Source organism: Acanthopagrus latus, chromosome 5 (genome assembly GCF_904848185.1).
Source record: "Acanthopagrus latus isolate v.2019 chromosome 5, fAcaLat1.1, whole genome shotgun sequence".
Classification (NCBI taxonomy): Eukaryota; Metazoa; Chordata; class Actinopteri; order Spariformes; family Sparidae; genus Acanthopagrus; species Acanthopagrus latus.
Genome location: NC_051043.1, coordinates 15,115,767 through 15,132,551, shown reverse-complemented (window position 1 = coordinate 15,132,551; position 16,785 = coordinate 15,115,767). Strand labels below are relative to the sequence as shown.

General features: G+C 40.7%; 1 long non-coding RNA gene across 11 annotated transcripts in view; it reads left to right on the top strand.

Moving 5' to 3' along the window:
* The window catches only part of LOC119019569, a 100,217-nt gene that overhangs the window by 49,333 nt on the left and 34,099 nt on the right, over window positions 1-16,785 (top strand). The gene's annotated exons all lie outside the window — the stretch shown is intronic.

The following is a 16,785-nucleotide window of genomic DNA, read 5'->3' as shown; positions in this document are numbered from 1 at the left end:
TGAGAAGGAAATACCCCCCCCCCCCACACACACACACACACAGATAATTATCAGTACCACTTGCATACTGTTTTCATGATTAGGTGTCAAAGTTCGGAATTCATTAATGACTGTCACCACACATCATTCCCTGGCTGTACAATTTGTGGTTAGTTGGGAATCAGTGCACTCAGGCCCTATAGATTTAGAAATGTCAATCAGAATGAATGAGCGGGGGAAACGAGAAACCGAATGTAAACACTGAGAGAGTATTTTTGACACCACACATAAGGACGGGAGGCAAATTAGCCAGGAAACGATGCTATAAATATGGAGCCTATCCGGCTGCTTAATTTAGCTAAATATGCTAAGGTCTTCTTAATTATTACCACAGCAATTTCCATCACTGCTGCTTCTGGTTTATGCGTTGCATCCTGCAAATCAGTAAATTGCACAACTTTCCTTATTCCACACAAGCCTGCAACTATACTGATTTCTATAATTAACATGTATGTTTTTCTAATCAGCCAGAATTTCTTGGACAACAACAAACAGAAGGCTTTGTAGCTGCATTACAAGAAATCTGGAGAACCAAAATCTTTTTCCTCATCCTTCCTCTGCCTCGTAGCTTTTATTTGGTCTCTTATCAGACAAAAGACATCTACATGCAAGGTTTTCTATCATTATTTGTCCTATATCATTTATACTTAAAACATGCAGTGTTATTTACTATTTATACTTTACACTAAAACTACTTATCACCTCAGATGTATATTACTTCAGTTTATATTTACAGTATGTGTAACCTGCTAATGATGGACACAACAGCCGACAATGGAGCATCTACGGGACTGGATGGGGTTTTAACTAAAATTCTTACATGTACTACCAATCATTTATGCCTGACATAGTTAAAGAGAAACATAATTGGTTCTTGGATTAAATTCATTGGCATCTTTTTCTAATACCGGAGGTGTTATTTTCTTACACTGCACAAGGTCATAAACCCAAAAACAAAGAGTATTTAGCTGTGTATTTCTTTGTAACCTCTGAACTAAATGGGACAAAGAGGGATTTAACAGTTTACACAAACAGATTACACAAACTGTTCAACAAGTAAACAGCTTTTTCATTCATGCAACTAGATTGTAGCTGGGCATGGTGATCCTAAATGAAACAAATACAAAAAGCTCTCACTGCTGTTTGGAGGGAGACAAATATAACCATAGGTGGGATGACACCCGTGCAAAACCATTTTAGCTGACGTGTGAATAGAACCCATTTGGAGCCTACAGCATAAATTGAAGACAGACTACCGAAAATGACAACCTGAATCATAGGAGCATATAAAGCAGCCTCTCAGCCAAATACTAATGATTAATGAGGCACAGGGGTAAACCTATCTGCGGATCCCTTCTTCCCCCACATGCACTTGTCATCTGCAAAAAAGTTCACTCCTTCAGTTTGAGGACTTCAAAAAACATTTAATACGACATGATTTCCTCCGTGTGAGGTCAAGTTTTTTCAAAGTGACAAGCAGGCGTTGTCAACTATGAAATGTGGAGAGTGGCTTTAAGAAAACTTTAAATCCTACTTGTAAAATTACAACAGGGAATTATTTGAGGTTTAATGTGTTTAAAGAACCCTAAGGTGCATACTGAGTCCCTCTGGATCTTGGCTGAATCCCCAGTGAACTTCTAGTTTTTATGGTGTAAATCACACGTGGTATGTTTTCATGCCTCTTATCAACACTTCAGATTAGCAGGCCTGCAGTTCACACATTTTAGTTCTCGGCCTGTTAGGATCCTCAGAAACATGGTCCTTTGGACATGGTCACACTGCCAACAGATGGTGAGAGCATCTTAAGGCTTAGCGGATGGAGACAGACAGCAGATAGCTGAGTGCTTTGGTTAAAGAGACCCTTCCCCACCAATGGAAACCCTTCAAGACGGTGAAATGTATGTTCCCCTGAGGCATAATTAAGGTTTTTAAACTTATGTGACCACTCGGCAATGTCGTGGAAATGAAGCTTTCATCAGTAATTGAGAGGAAACTGAGACATATGAAAGCAGGCTTAGTGACAGTCAATAAGAGCTTCAGCTCTAACAGGGTTAAGATTACCCTTAAAGGTATGATGTTAATGAAGAGGACACTTTATGGTGTTTATTAAGCAGTTTATCTTGTTAAAAGAAAGTTTTTTGTTTTTTTTTTTTAAATCGTGATACTAATGGACTGTTATTAGATTAAGCTGCTTCTGTAAGAAGGTAAAACAAATACTGTTGGTTAAGGTTACATTTCTGTTTCTGGGTTTGGGCAGCATTCACATTTGCCACTCTAATAACAAACAATGTAATTTTAGTTGTAAGAGAATATGTCACAAAATACATAGCGTGAAGCTGCTCAAAAACCTGGAAGCTGCTGGAAAGACCGCAGTTGTGTTGCTAAGCTTAATAGTTCCTTATCCACCACTGTGTATTACACTTAAACTGTCAACTCTTTTTTTCAACCCTGTTCCCAAAAAGTTTTCAACACATACAGCCAATCTGCAACTTAAACCCATTTTCATGTTTTTCTTCAATTTTTAATACATGTTTTCTATTGCCAAATGCCCAGTGCATCTGCAAAACTAGATTTGGAGTGCATGCCTACGCCCAGGCCCAATAGTCTCTTTTTATTCAAGCCTAATAGCCTACATCAAACTTGATAGCCCTGAGTTACTCTAGAATTTATACAACCCACAACTGGGTGACCATATTTTGAGCTCACCAGACCTCACCAGATAGACAGATTATCACGCATAGATTCCAGCTACCTAAATGTACCTGATTTCTATTCCCTGAGGAATTTACAAAAATGTAGAAATATGCCCTACCAGTCGAAGTTAAAGTTGATAGTTGTTCTATTCTGGGCGAAGACCCAGCCTCCAAACAATGTTTGTGGAAATCCATTTGGTAGTTTTCTTTGTAATCCTTTTGACAAACCAACCAACTCCAACCTTAACCCACAGAGTGGAATAGTTCTCCTGTTATATCCACTTGTGGCAACTAAGCATGATTAAGTTCTTTTACGGGTTACTCAAAAGCAATCTGTCATCTATGACAGCAAAGAATCAAAACATACCTCAGTCTCACATCATTTTACAGCTTTTCAGGTTGTCTTCATCCTCCTCTATACACATTCACAGTGTAATCTCTTGTAGAGCTGCACTCTCAACTGAAAGTCAGTGTTTTGCAAATTCCCTTGCTCGTTCAGATGTTTGAAGCCAGGCTGGTGTCAGTTTCTGGATATTGTAAGTGTATGATGCAGTTTGTTAATTCACTGCAATGACGAGTCTCTTAATAAAAGGATGAGGTTATGTTCACCTTAAGAAAGACCTACAGAATAGTCTATTAAATGACGAGTAGGACATTATAAAAAAAATGATACCAGTCTGTCCTCTTTTGCTCAAAGAGCACACAGACTACCTTTCATCAGCACATCCTGATCATAAACACAATGCTTGTGTAAGAGGGAAGCTAGCTGAAGACGAGCATCTCCTTCAGTGGCAGTGACTCACAATATGTCTAATGAGGCATCAGGATGAAGTAGTTTGTTGTCTCGCATAACCAGATGGATGTAGGCTGTGATTAAAACCAATTAACTCTCCCCCAGATCTAAATAACTTTTGTGTCATTAATGCACATATTTTACACCTCATTAGAGGCACGGTGATTGGAGGTAGTAAAAAACACAAAAAAATGAAAAGGGGGGGAAAAGAGGGAGTCATTTGCATTTTAGATTCACAATATGCTTAGGATGGGAAAACAGGGTAGGCATGCAGGGAGGAGAGAGAAAGGGAGATGATGGAAAGTGGCTTAAAACACTCCAGGCCACATCTGTGTGTGCTGAACGAGCTTCAGGAGGTGACACATGACTTCTTCTAATTAACTGTAAGGTTTTTTTTTTTTGGTGGGGGGGGGGGGGGGGGGGGGTTGTTGTAATGTGAATGGCCGTTGCGATTGCCCCCCCCCCCCCCTTCCTGCGCTGAAATGTGCATCGTGGGGTGAAACAGGCAAGATGTTAACTAATTTTATTTTTAATCTTCCCTTTTGCCGCCGAGCGTGTCGTTCGGGCATCGCGTCTTCTGAAATTTCCTCGCCTCTTTCATGGAAACATATTGGGGCAGAATTCGCCAGCTGTCGGCCTCCTCTCCCTTCTGCTGCCATTATCCTCAGGCCCCACCCCGCCTTATGGCCGGCCAGCCTGCCAGGAACGGGGCCCGTCCAAAATCAAAAGGTGGCTCTTTTCAATTCAGGCCATCGTCACACGTCCCCAAACCCTGACCCCCCCCACTCAACCCCACCACCCCTCACCCCTCAGCCCCCCTCTCACCCATCCACCACCCGTGCATACAACCTAAACGCCTCAGAAACACGCAATCCATGTTTGTTGCCACAATGCATATCATACACAAGGCAGGGCTTTGGCTCTCGAACTCGTGATAGTGCCTCTCATGTGACCATATGCCAACCCTTCCATCCCCCTACCTCCCCTCCTCCCCCTTCTACTACTATACTACCTTAACCAACCTCATCATCCCCTCAACATGTCTGTACATCAGGACGCACACATGCTATAGAAGCTTTTGCCTCCAGCTTTTTATTTAATGCTCCGTTGGTATTTTCAGAGTTATTCAGACAAATCAGGACTTCGTCATTCAAATCTGATTGATCAGAAAAAAATGCTAATGCTCAAAGTAAAAAATAATACAGTTGTATTACTTAGGAACACAACTTTGCACTTTGCTGAGTCCATACCCTACAAAAGAAACAGTATTACAAAAGCAAACATCACTTATACTATGATTTATCATGATTACTTTTGTATTTCCAAGTATAGAATATAGAATGCCTGTTCTTTATAATTATTGTAGTGTTTATTGTTTCAGTACACTGATGTCATTTTATTGTTAAACTATAGAATATCCTGCCTCTGTTACACATTTTGGTCTTCAGTGTTTTATAACAACATTTGAGGGATGACTGCAAAAAATGTCGATTTGCCGTTATAATAAATAAACATAATTATTTCTTTTTTTGAAATTCCTAAAATTTGTTTCAGCATCAGTCCAAAAACATAACTATATCTATGTGACCATTCCTTTTGAAAAGGATGGTCGCAGCCCTTAGAAGAGCCATAGCATGGCAGCAACTAGCACTTCTGACACTTGTGTTTGTTGATCATTGCTGTGATGTTTCTGCTCGATATTTCCCACAAAAATCCAATATCATTCCTTGAACTCCACTTTTTTAATAGTTGATGAGTGTATGTATGTGACACTTAATTTATGGCTAACCCATGATGGATTTAATTGCTCATGATAAGTAATATGTTCCAGAAATGGTGAGAAATTGAAAAATATATGCTTTTCTATCAATCATCACTTCTGTTTATTAATTTCCACTCTAGTCTGAAGTTGCTGTTGGCCTTTACAAGTCACTTATTAAGTCATCATTATGATATTATCACTGTTGCAGTGGACTGTCGTTAATATCTACCACATTAAGTGAGTCTGTCTCCTGTGAAGCTCGTCCAGTGGATTATGTAAGGCTGAGTTACTTCCTCTGCCCTCAGGCTCTGTGTCATATGCTGCTTTAGGACCTGGGGGACCGAGGGGCCCGTCCCTGTTGTTCTCTAATGGAATCCAGTTTCCACAGAGATCTCTGATATGTCTCTATGCAATGTTATCGCTCGTCACAATTGACTCCAAAAAGCCTTGTCAGAATGATCTGAGGAGAGTGTGATTTGAGTGGGACAGTGGTTGTCAAAACTGGGCCCCTGAGGTGACTCCTGAGGGTCTCCAGGAAACAGAGGAGGAGTTTTTCATTGTACCTCACTAGAAATGATCCAACCAGGAGAAAATAAGTAGGTGTGACTTCACGTACAGTCCAGGCAAGCCAATAACTTCCTGGACTTTGTTTGTGGACTTCATGGACTGGTTGGTTTATGTGGTTCTACCTGTCCAGTTGCAGGCAAACCAGACGCTGTATATGGAAAACACGAATGAATGTCTGTTTTCATCTTCTATATGTGGAGGTTTTGGTATGTGTCTTGGATATGTTTGTTCTTCACCCATTCAGATGTTATAGTACTGATCTTTGCACACTTTTCTGGAAGTGTGATACTAAAATTTTAGTCTGTATCACAGATGTACAGAGTTGCAGCTGTTTGACAGCAGTTTTACCATGGAACAAACTCTTGATCCAGAAACAGAAAACGTGTATTAAACATGTTGAAAGGTTCGTAGTGCACATGCTGGTGTTTTGGTTAGAGGTCAGTTATTTGGTGGGTGTTTGCTGCAGCTTGGGTTTCTCTCTCTCAAGGCCAGCTATCTGCTGTGGTTGGAACACGGGAACATGGCTGGCATTTCCTCATTAGGATATTCGTTAGCCTCATTTTGGCGCTGTCACAGCCAATCTCCGTTACATCTCTCCACCTCCATCGTTTCAGAAAGGGAGAAAGACGAGGGGGTATGAGAATTCACCCGAATATCTCAATAAATACGTTCTCCTCTATTCAAGGACCCAGGGCTCATTAGTAGAATGAGGAGATTGTAATAGGAGGCTCAGGTGGTTTAGGTAGATGGAGACAGTGTGAAGAATTTTTTATATCCCAGAAGACAGGAGCACAACCAATGTTTATTGACATTACTGATGTGAATACAGCAATAACAGCATCTGTAAACATTAAAACTGATTTTGGCATTCTCAAATGTTAAGTCATTGTGATACCTAATTTGACCCTATGTTGGTAGCAGGCACATACTTTCCTTTTGGATCATGAATAGGATGCCTTTTAAGTCCTTGCAGATCATCCTGGCAAACTAAATAAATTGAAACATGTTAGAACATTGTTCTTAAAATATAATGTAAAATTGTAAAAACAAGAATGTCATGTCGCTCTGACTTCACGGCTCAAAACTGTTCAATGTTGACAAGTCCAACATATTTAAGGGAACATATTTACTTTTCGGCCTGTGTCTGGGTCACTCTGTCAGTCAGTCAAGCATGTGTGTTTGTGTGTGTCACTAAACCAATGTTATACTCAGACCTCTTTTTTTATTTATTTATTTTGCTTGTGTACAGGCGTTAATTCAGTCTAACGAAAGCGCTCATTAGTTCTCATAAATCCTGTGACTTTGCCTTGTTCCACTGGAGCCTGACCTTTCTCCGTGCACTGCCCGTAAAATCTCCTGCTAGGATTTTCACTGTTTGATGCCTCCGTTAATTGGGCATGATTTGAGCTTTTTCTTCTGCTTTTGTCGCCGGTCGAATTCAGCATGGAGCTAATGGCAAATGTCACTGTGAATTGGCGGCTGCATTAGTCGGGAGAGCGTGTTATTATTTTTTTTTTTTTCCCTCCCAGACGATGTATGTACATCACTAAAACGGACTTTGGGAAGGCCATCCTCCTCATTAATGGGGGTCTTCCTTGAAAGCAAGCTATGCAACAGTTGTGGGCATCATGTGGAATCATCAGAAACAACAGGATTTTTTCAACCTCACTAGCTCTTGTCATTAGCCTGTGCCCTCTACATCTTAAACACCACTAATGAACAACAGCGATTTGCGGCGCACAAAAACTGGCCGGGCAAAGATTAGAAAGCAACAGGATAATCAGATCTAATTAAGCTTGTACACCTCAAACAGCATGGCATTTGGCTGAAAGGTCAAGAGAAATCCCCAGCCTTAATCTGCCAAACCTGTGCCTTCTAGCCCTCTTGGATATCGGATAATAGAAGCCAGCAAGAATTTAAACTGAAATCTAACCCCTGAAACAGAGACGCTAAACTCTTCCTTCTTTGAGAAAAGGTAGCAGCTATTGTTTGCATTGTGATTTTGAGCAGTCGATTTATTTAATGGGCAGCGATGTGTGTAAAGCTGCTCTTTTTTTGAACTTGTCAGTGCTTCACAACAATCTAATCAAGTGTGTTGTACGCCAGCGATTCCACAGTAAATGAATGATACAATTACTGAAATGACTCCCCGGTAGAAGTAGTAATTATTTCTGCGTCTTTGTGGAAACCCTTGTCCTCATCTCGGTCCCAGACACACTGCAGACTTCTAACTTTATTTGTCAGCCCAGCCAAATAATCTGCTTTTGTCCTTATCTGTGTACTCAGTTCCTCCCGCAAATTGTATTTTGTTAACAAACATGAAAAATAGCAGGCATCAGATTGCAGCCATTCGGGCACACACACCCTTGAGACTGTGTCCTCTCAGCTGATATTGCCTTCCATCCCAGCGGATCTATTTGGAGATTGAGGACAGCGACGAGCCATTTTCAAAATGCTATATTCACCCATCATGTGCTAAAAACATAGTCTGTCATAAAACTGATTATATTTTTTGCTGTTAATGTGCATTGTGGGGGAAAAAAAGGATGGCAGCCAGTGAGATGGAGGGGATGGGGGGGGGGATGAACGGGAGAACCTTGATTAAAGTAAGATGCATGCGCCTCTATGAATCAGAAAATATAAATCAAGAGTCAATGTAGCAGTGTGGATCTCGGCAGGCGGTGAGTAAACAGCCCATTAGATTTTACTGAGCATCATCACGCTCCGAAGTCTCTCCCTTCGCTATCTTTTTGTAAAAGCTTTCTTTTCTGCATCCCCTGATTTTTTAATGCTTCACCAAACTGACTTTCTGCTTGACTTCTATAAATATGTAGCACTAAATATGTTGTATTATACATCCTTGAGTTTCCTCAGGGGGAGAAAAAAAAATGTGTTTGTCGGCATGCTAAATAACTGCAGTCTGACAGACTGTGCCGTGACTGAGTTCCCCTCTGTGTTGGGTGTCTCTTTGGCGCCTTGTCTCCTTTAACATGATTCACCAGAGCAATAATAGGGCACTTAGGCGTGCTCCCATTTCTGCTTTTGCCCACATCATCATCACGCATGGACTTTGTTGTACCCCCTGCACATCGGGCACTAGGGCAGCAAAGGTCCGTTGCAGCCTCAGAAGCAGCTGGGCGATAGCAGATGCACTTCTCCGAAAAGAGAAGCAAGCGTAAGACGTGTGGCAGAAATCTGGGGGAATGGGGTGAGAAAGCGTAGTCAGGGCCCGGTTCATCTCTGCTGCTTGTCTTGTCTCGTCGAGCGTATGTGTCGTCTTCCCTGCTTCTTACAGGCAACAGCTGAGCCAGTCGCAGTGGGGTCTGTGCACACCCCACTCCACTCAGCCTGGCGTCCGCCAGCTCGGGGGCTGACATTTCCAGAGGTGCTAAGTCACTCAGCATCTTGTTACTCCCTCTGACAAGTCAGGCTGCATCATAGCAAGCGCCAGCAGACTTGAGCCAAGGCCAGAAGGAGAGGCCTCTTTCACACAAGTCACTGATCTTCCCTGCTGGAGGTGCTGAGATCTCAAGGTGTTTACAGAAGATCGGTCGAGGTGTCAATCACGCTTTTGGCCTGGCATGCTACCCCTGGTGCCAGTCAGGTGTGAGGAGTGGTGCGAGGTCGAGGCGGGGGATTGGTTGATGGAGGAGAAGGGCATCGCAGTGACAGCTCCGCGGTGTCAGCGGTCAGATTGCCCAAAACCAAACTTCATGGCTGATTTTCTTGGGTACAGTGGTCGAGAGTGACACAAGTTCCCCACCCGGAGGTAAAAATAGAAGCTTGATTCACTTGTCATTTTGCACCAAGCACAGTCGCAACACACCATGAAGGAGTCCGGGATCATCTGCTCATTCGGCCTGTCAGCCGGAGAGTTATTGGAGGGTTTAGAGAAAAGGTCATTCCACTGCTGAACTGACTGTTCACTCTTTTAGTGAAGGAGAGATGTGCAGATGAGTCCGGTCATTACTGCACGCCACTGCAGCACTAAAGCTGTAGTTTGAACTTGTTGTGTTAGAACCTTTTTTTTTTTTTTGAACAGTTAAACCTCTTTAATAAACCAGTAGAGAAGATGCAACATTTTCAATTTTTGTTGTAATTTTTTGATACAAAGAAGGTTTTTTGATATGGAGGAAAAATGTATTATACATAAACAGACACCCGCTCAGTGGATCCTACTTGATATGTATTCAAGACCGTTACAAACACCAAATCAAATACCTTCAATTAATACCTTTTTACTGCCTTTCTCGCAAACTTAATCCATCTCAGCTTTTCACTACATTGGAGAGACAAGCAAAGTGATACGATCCACTTTCTCGTTCTGAAACAACTGTTTGAACAAAGTAGCACAACAGATGTAATTTGATGGCTCCATTTTTAATTCTTTTGAAGTTACTCAGACGACGAGGGGAAGCAGAGAACCAGTGTTCTATTATGTATGTGTTGCCATTACCCAGTGAAGAGCTCGGCCTGACAAGGTGGCGTATCCCATCATGAATTAATCACCCTTCGCTATTCATCAGAGGTGACTTTGAAATTTTGAACATCGGCTGTTTTAAACCAGCCAGGCCATTTTTTTGGTTTTTGGTTTTTTTTTTTTTTGAGGCCATGATTATTTCATCTTAAGGGTTTTTTTTACAGACTGCCTTAGCATCCAATTGCCAATATGTACCTCTGAAGGATTCAATACACTGCACACAATGATTAAAAAAAGACAAATGATTGTTAATAGGAGAAGAAAGACAAATGAAAATGTTCATTTTTAGTCTCCTCTCAATTTATAGGGTGTTTAAGTCTGATAATGGCAGCCTTCCTCTCTGATTAGTTTGTACTGGCGTTCTTTTTACTGAAAGCTATCGCTACACAGGACAAGCAAGGCCTGCCTGATAAGCTTCATGCTCAAATTAATCTATTGCAAAAGAGGAATATTTGGCTATCAGCTCTAATTGTAACATGTTCCGCAAGGCTGAGAGTAATGCATGTGGTGTAGACTACTAATTAAGACAGTGAAGACAAAGAGAGTGAGCACAATAAAAAGAAATCAAATGAGAGACAGGAAGGAGAGAGGGAGAGAGAGAGAGAGAGAGAGAGAGTCTCCACATCCAGAAGAAGATGTTAAAAATTAGACTACACTTATCAATTCAGGTGCATAGGTCAACAGGAACCTTAAGGTGGAAAATGAAAAAAAACAAAAAAAAAACAGGGCAAACACTGGCTGTGATACTGTATATACATTAGGGAAGGTATAAGTTTTTGTGATGAAGTTTAGAACCATTTCCCAAGCTTATAAGTCTTTTTGCCAGCTTTTTTAGTTATTTTTTAAAAATTATTTTCATATCTTTTAAATGTTTTAACATACTTATACTGTACAACATAAAACAGGATTGCTTGCCTACATGTTTGACAACCTTCAGCACATTTTTCACCTGTGCCTTTACTTAACATGCTAATGTTGTGCTTTATGACCCAACATAACATAATGCTGATGTGTTAGTACAAAGACAGCCATTACAACTAAGAATTGTATAAAGGAGGGTACACACTCAGCATATTATAGCGATAGTATCCACAAAAGTTACTATAAGAGTTAGTATACAATGGGTGATATTCACACAGTGTGATTGTGTGAGTGCCATTTTCTTCTGAGGTCACTATCAGAGTGGTAAGCTCAAATGCAGTACTGCTGTGCTCTAGGTTCATACCGATAAACAAATATGATCAATTGTTATCATTTCACTGCTACCATCATCATCGATCACCAACCAAACTGATAATGGATAGTGACAATCTAGAGAGATATTCAGGCCATATTTGGAGGTAAAACAACAAATTTGATAACCCATTAACTTCTGTTAGACAACAACTTACATTATACTTAAGCCTCTTCTGAGCTAACACTATGTTGTAACACAAAATTATGCCACAAGATGAAAGATGAAAAGCTCATTCTAATCAGCGCACATCTTCAACAGCCTAGATGTGAAATGCATTGGATGTGAATGTTAGCTAGAAAGTGGTTGAATACTAACATTGACCAATTCCCTATGTTTATAGTACAGGAGCATAACATTATTCCAGCGTTCAAGATTTCCAACTTGAGCTCCAGGTAACAGGAAATTGGCTGCCATGTGAATATGGTCTTTGCTTGTTAAAGTATATATGAAGCCTGAGGTACTGGTACTACCAGTGCAAGGCATCTGGGCAGTTAGTGTTTGTCGATGGGCACAGTCCACTTTGTCATACAGTTTTGGATGCACATAGTTTTTGGCGCATAAATTGTTGTGAACCAAAATTAGCAGCTAATATTAAGAATGTAGTGACGAGTAGAAATTGTCAGGTATACTCATGTGTTAGCAATGAGCATGCTATTGCAAACACATGAGGGTATGCTAGTGTTGTTTTATAGGCTGCTTATCACTCATGATATTGTCTACCAAAGTGTTAGCATTTAACCTATGGAATAACAGCATGGAGCCTGCAACTTATTAGCATTTTGGGCAAAGGGTTCAGATGATATTAGTGTTCTTAGTGTCACTCAGCATGCTAAACCATTTGTATGAATGCTTTTATCAACGTACTTTTTAGCTGCTCTTTAGGCTCATTAATTCATTGACTACCAAGAGTAAGCATGTTTGTGTAGATTCTTCTGGCTCCCAAGAAAGAAAGAAAGAAAGTGTTAGTGTTGTTTTTTTTTTTTTTTACAAAATGTTAGCATGTAGACTACAATCCGTGACCAAGCTGCTTGCGTAAGTGTTTGCATGTGACACCGGTGTAACCAGTTTTATAGGGGCACATGGATGATTTTGTTGTCCTCAATTAAGAGCTAAGAGGCTAATACGACATTTTCTTAACAGTCCTGTGACATTTTTTGTCCTTTTTTGTTTGGCAAGTATTCAGGTCTCCTTGTTCTTCTTAGTCCCTCGATGTTTGTACTTTCCCTGTATCTCTCTGTCCTTCTCTTAACTTCTCTCTCTCTCTCTCTCTCTCTCTCTCTCTCTCTCTCTCTCTCTCTCTCTCTCTCTCTCTCTCTTGCTCTCGCTCTCTTTAGCTCTCAGTCTCTGAGAGAGGTTCAGTTTGGGGAGAGGATGTGGGGAACAGCTGGGCCCCATCACTTCTCATTGCGGGCCTGGGAGAGACGTAGCTGACAGAGTGATGCACAGAGCCTGTCCTTGCTAATGACTGCGCCATTCTCCATCATTATCACCATCATTAGGAAATTAGGGGGACAGAAGGTATTTACTGTAAACCTGCCACCTCCCAAGGAGAGATAAATAGAAACTGATAAATGTGATCGTGTGACGCTGCCTGTCTATTAACCTTCCCATTTTCCGGCTCCAGCATATGCACATTTAACAATCATTAATATTCTCTAATTGGGCCAGATTTTAGCAAGGAAAATAGTCCTGAAGAAGAAGGATTCTGTTTTTGTAGCACTTGTAAGTGCAGTTCTGTGCTACTGGTGTAGAGCTGCAGCACCTGAATACACCACAACTTACACTAAGCTCTTGAAAGATGCTGCATTCACTGTGAAATGTGATATATTATAGACAATAAAATAACAGTGCAGTGTTTTGATGCATAAGGAATCACCATTTTTGTGTGAAATGTGCAACTTGGATCACTGGAAACTATATGAAATATCAGTTTAAGAGGTGCTGACTATCAACTCTTGACTGGAGGGTTCTGTACATTGTTCATTATATGTAGTTTACAGCGAAGATGCCATAGTTATGTGATTCATTTTGTCAATTTAGCTGTACTGTACGAGAGACTATACACCAATTTACATATTGCTAAGTGCTTGGCAGCACTGCAAAGGCTGATGGTTCAGTGTTTGACTGCTTTACAACTGGATGACGGCAGGTCAGGACTGCTGTCAAGGGCACACACACAGACAAACCTACAAAAACCACACATGCACCCAATTCTCGTCGCTTTGACAGAACACCAGCTTGCTCAGCATATAGCTACAATATGTATGTTCTATGTGGGTGCTTACTGTATGAACACACACATTCATACAGAAAGAGACATAACTCGCTGGGGGCAAGGAGACTGTCGATTGTAGGATAGAGTAGTCTTTCATAACTGTTTAGCTTTTACATTTCCAGAGTGACAGGTAACCTTGTTCCTGTCTGGACAGCAGAATGTTTAACAGTTGTTTTGGTCGGTGCCACTTAGTTTCACTTTTACTGCATGTTGTCTGATGTTAATTTGTCCTTTGAGTGTCATGTTTTTGCCCCTTTTACCTTTGGGTTTGAGCCTTATTGTTGCTAAATTTCTTCTGTCTGATTTTCTTTCACTTTCTTTTTGTTTCTCACAAAGGAGTGTGTGCAGTATTTGTCTTTTGTCTTCTGTAGTAGTATTAAATCTTAATTTCACAGGATCAACAAAGGATCCTAAAAGAAATATAGATTTAAAAAGATGCATGTGGAAATCATGTTATTTTTAGTGTGATCTGGAAATATTCAGAGCCATCGCCACAATGAATGCAGACGTTTCCACTGAGTGGACTTTATTAGGCATTAAATGGGCACGGCTACGATCCCCAGTGATACATAAGTCATCCAAACTAGAGTGTTTTCTGCTTCGGTGTACTGCATTTATGTGCGTCAGGACTGCATTGTGTTTATGGTTTTGCATCAACACCTGAAAATTATTTTGTGGCCCCAATCTGACAGAGATCTATCACATGTTCATTAACTGGCTGTGTGATCTGTCTCTGAGTGTGAGGGGGCTGACGAGGGACAAAAAAACATCCTCCTCAAATCACTGACAAAGCCTTAGTGGACGGCATCAATGCAGCTGATGAAATTAGATAACACAAGTGTAATTTTATAATGAAAAACAAAAATGCTGATGTGCATTTGATGCAGCAATTAGGGGGGGTTCCTAATGATGATAATTTGAGTTTTAATTCTGAACCCACTAGTGACTGGCAGAGTCTATCAATTACTGCATTAAAACAGGCCCCAGCTGCAGCAGCCACGGCAGCCGCCTCCCAAATTGTCGTCTAAACTGCTGTCGTCTCCTCTCCCATCGCTCGCTGCCGTAATTGCAGTTTAACCAGTTCATCATAATCACACAACAGTTTCCTCTCTTGGTAGAACAGGGGTGTGATTTTCCCTTCAGACTGTGTGCCATGAAGTGTGTTTGTGTGTACAGATGGCTGTTCTGAGACATATATGGATGAATGTGTGTTTTACATGCTAATGCTGTGTTTAACCTAATTGGTTGTAGTTATACTCCTCGGTTAAGTAATGGTTAGCACCATATAAATGCTAGTATCAAGCATCAAATCACGTTATTTTAACAAATACCTCAATATGAATATTGTGACAGTATTTGTACTTTAGCAAAACATTAGCACAATGAGATTTTCTGATAAACAGCCACATATAAAAGAAGACAGAACAGTGGCCAAATGTCAGTTTGACTTGTTTCATCTATATAAGGGGTGGCTTAAAATGCCTCAATTTTCCCATGAGCCTCAGCTGCAGTTGCAGTGAAAAAGAAGTCAAGTCAGGGGGGTTGAATCGAAGCCTTTGCATTGTTTGGCAGCAGCATAGTTGCCAAATTTGATCAAAAATGTTGCATGAGCCACAACTAAGCTGATTCAAACTGCTGTTGTTTACACAACTAGAGTTAATGTTCAGGGACTGGATGTTTTTATTGACCTTTTTTTGCTTTTATCTTTGACATTTTTCATCAAAGGAACTTTTCTACTGACCAATTTTCCACAATTCATTTTTACTTTTTACATATTTATTGCTTGTTATATAAAGCAGTTTGGGGAATATTTGAAACCACTTTATTCAGTGATGATACACTGAATTATTATTAATATTATTACTATTATTGTTGATTACCTAACATTGTCTGTGGAGAATAAATGGGCATGGGTGACCTGGCCATCCTAAATTTCTGCCCTCATTCCAAAACTCATTTAAATGAGGTCAACCGAGTGAAGGCTGCCAACATGAAATGGAGAAGATTGCCCTGACAGTAGTGATCATTAAGTGTAGCTGTGATGCACTTAGTAGATTCTGTGTATCTAACCAGTTTATACATACTAATGTATACACAGAGAAATTATTAAAACCTAAAAATAGGGTTTCTATAACTCTTCTCATTTGGAAAATCTCGCTCTCCTCTGTTGTCTAATTTTTTCTCTGTGAAAGAGCAAACGCAAATTTCAAGGTAGAACAACCCGAGCATGTTTTTCTGCATCTCAGCCACATGCCACTTAGCATGATCAGCATTTCCACCGCCAGCTGCAAGCTGGAAGACAAACAGGGCGAGTGTGTCACACCGGATACAGACCAAGGCGAGCGTGAGCATGTACTCGTCACTTTATTGGCCGCTTGTGGTGTTGGTGATCTGTAAGATGAAGCTCATTCTGCTGTTTCAGGCATCGTAAATCGCTGTGGATAGAAGCATCAGCTGAATGCCTACAGTGCCAAAATGCCTCTGTTCAGCTGAGAGGGAAAATAACCATGAAGTCTGGTCACTGTGCACACTACAGTGGCAATTTATTGTTGACAACAGGACAACGAGAATGCTACAAAGAGGAGTAGACCCCCATTTTACATCCTGTGAGGCATTCTCCATATGTGCAAACTAATTGAGATGTTCAGGAGCTCTTAAAAGATTGTTAACAGTGTTGCCTGTATCATTTCAATAGAAAACAGAAACAATGTGAGACTTTCTAAAATCAAATAGCATTATTGCTCAGGAGAAATAACAGCAGTATCTTAGTCTTGCAAAGTATGAAGGATTGTACTAGTTTGTGGCCTAAATCTGTGTTCTCTTCACTTCAGATTATGTTTCTGAATTCTCCTGGATGTAAGTTTGCCGTACTCTGAGAGCAGGCTGGACAGCCTGCCAACTTGAAGCATGAAGCAGTTCAAGCATGTTAAACTTCTTCC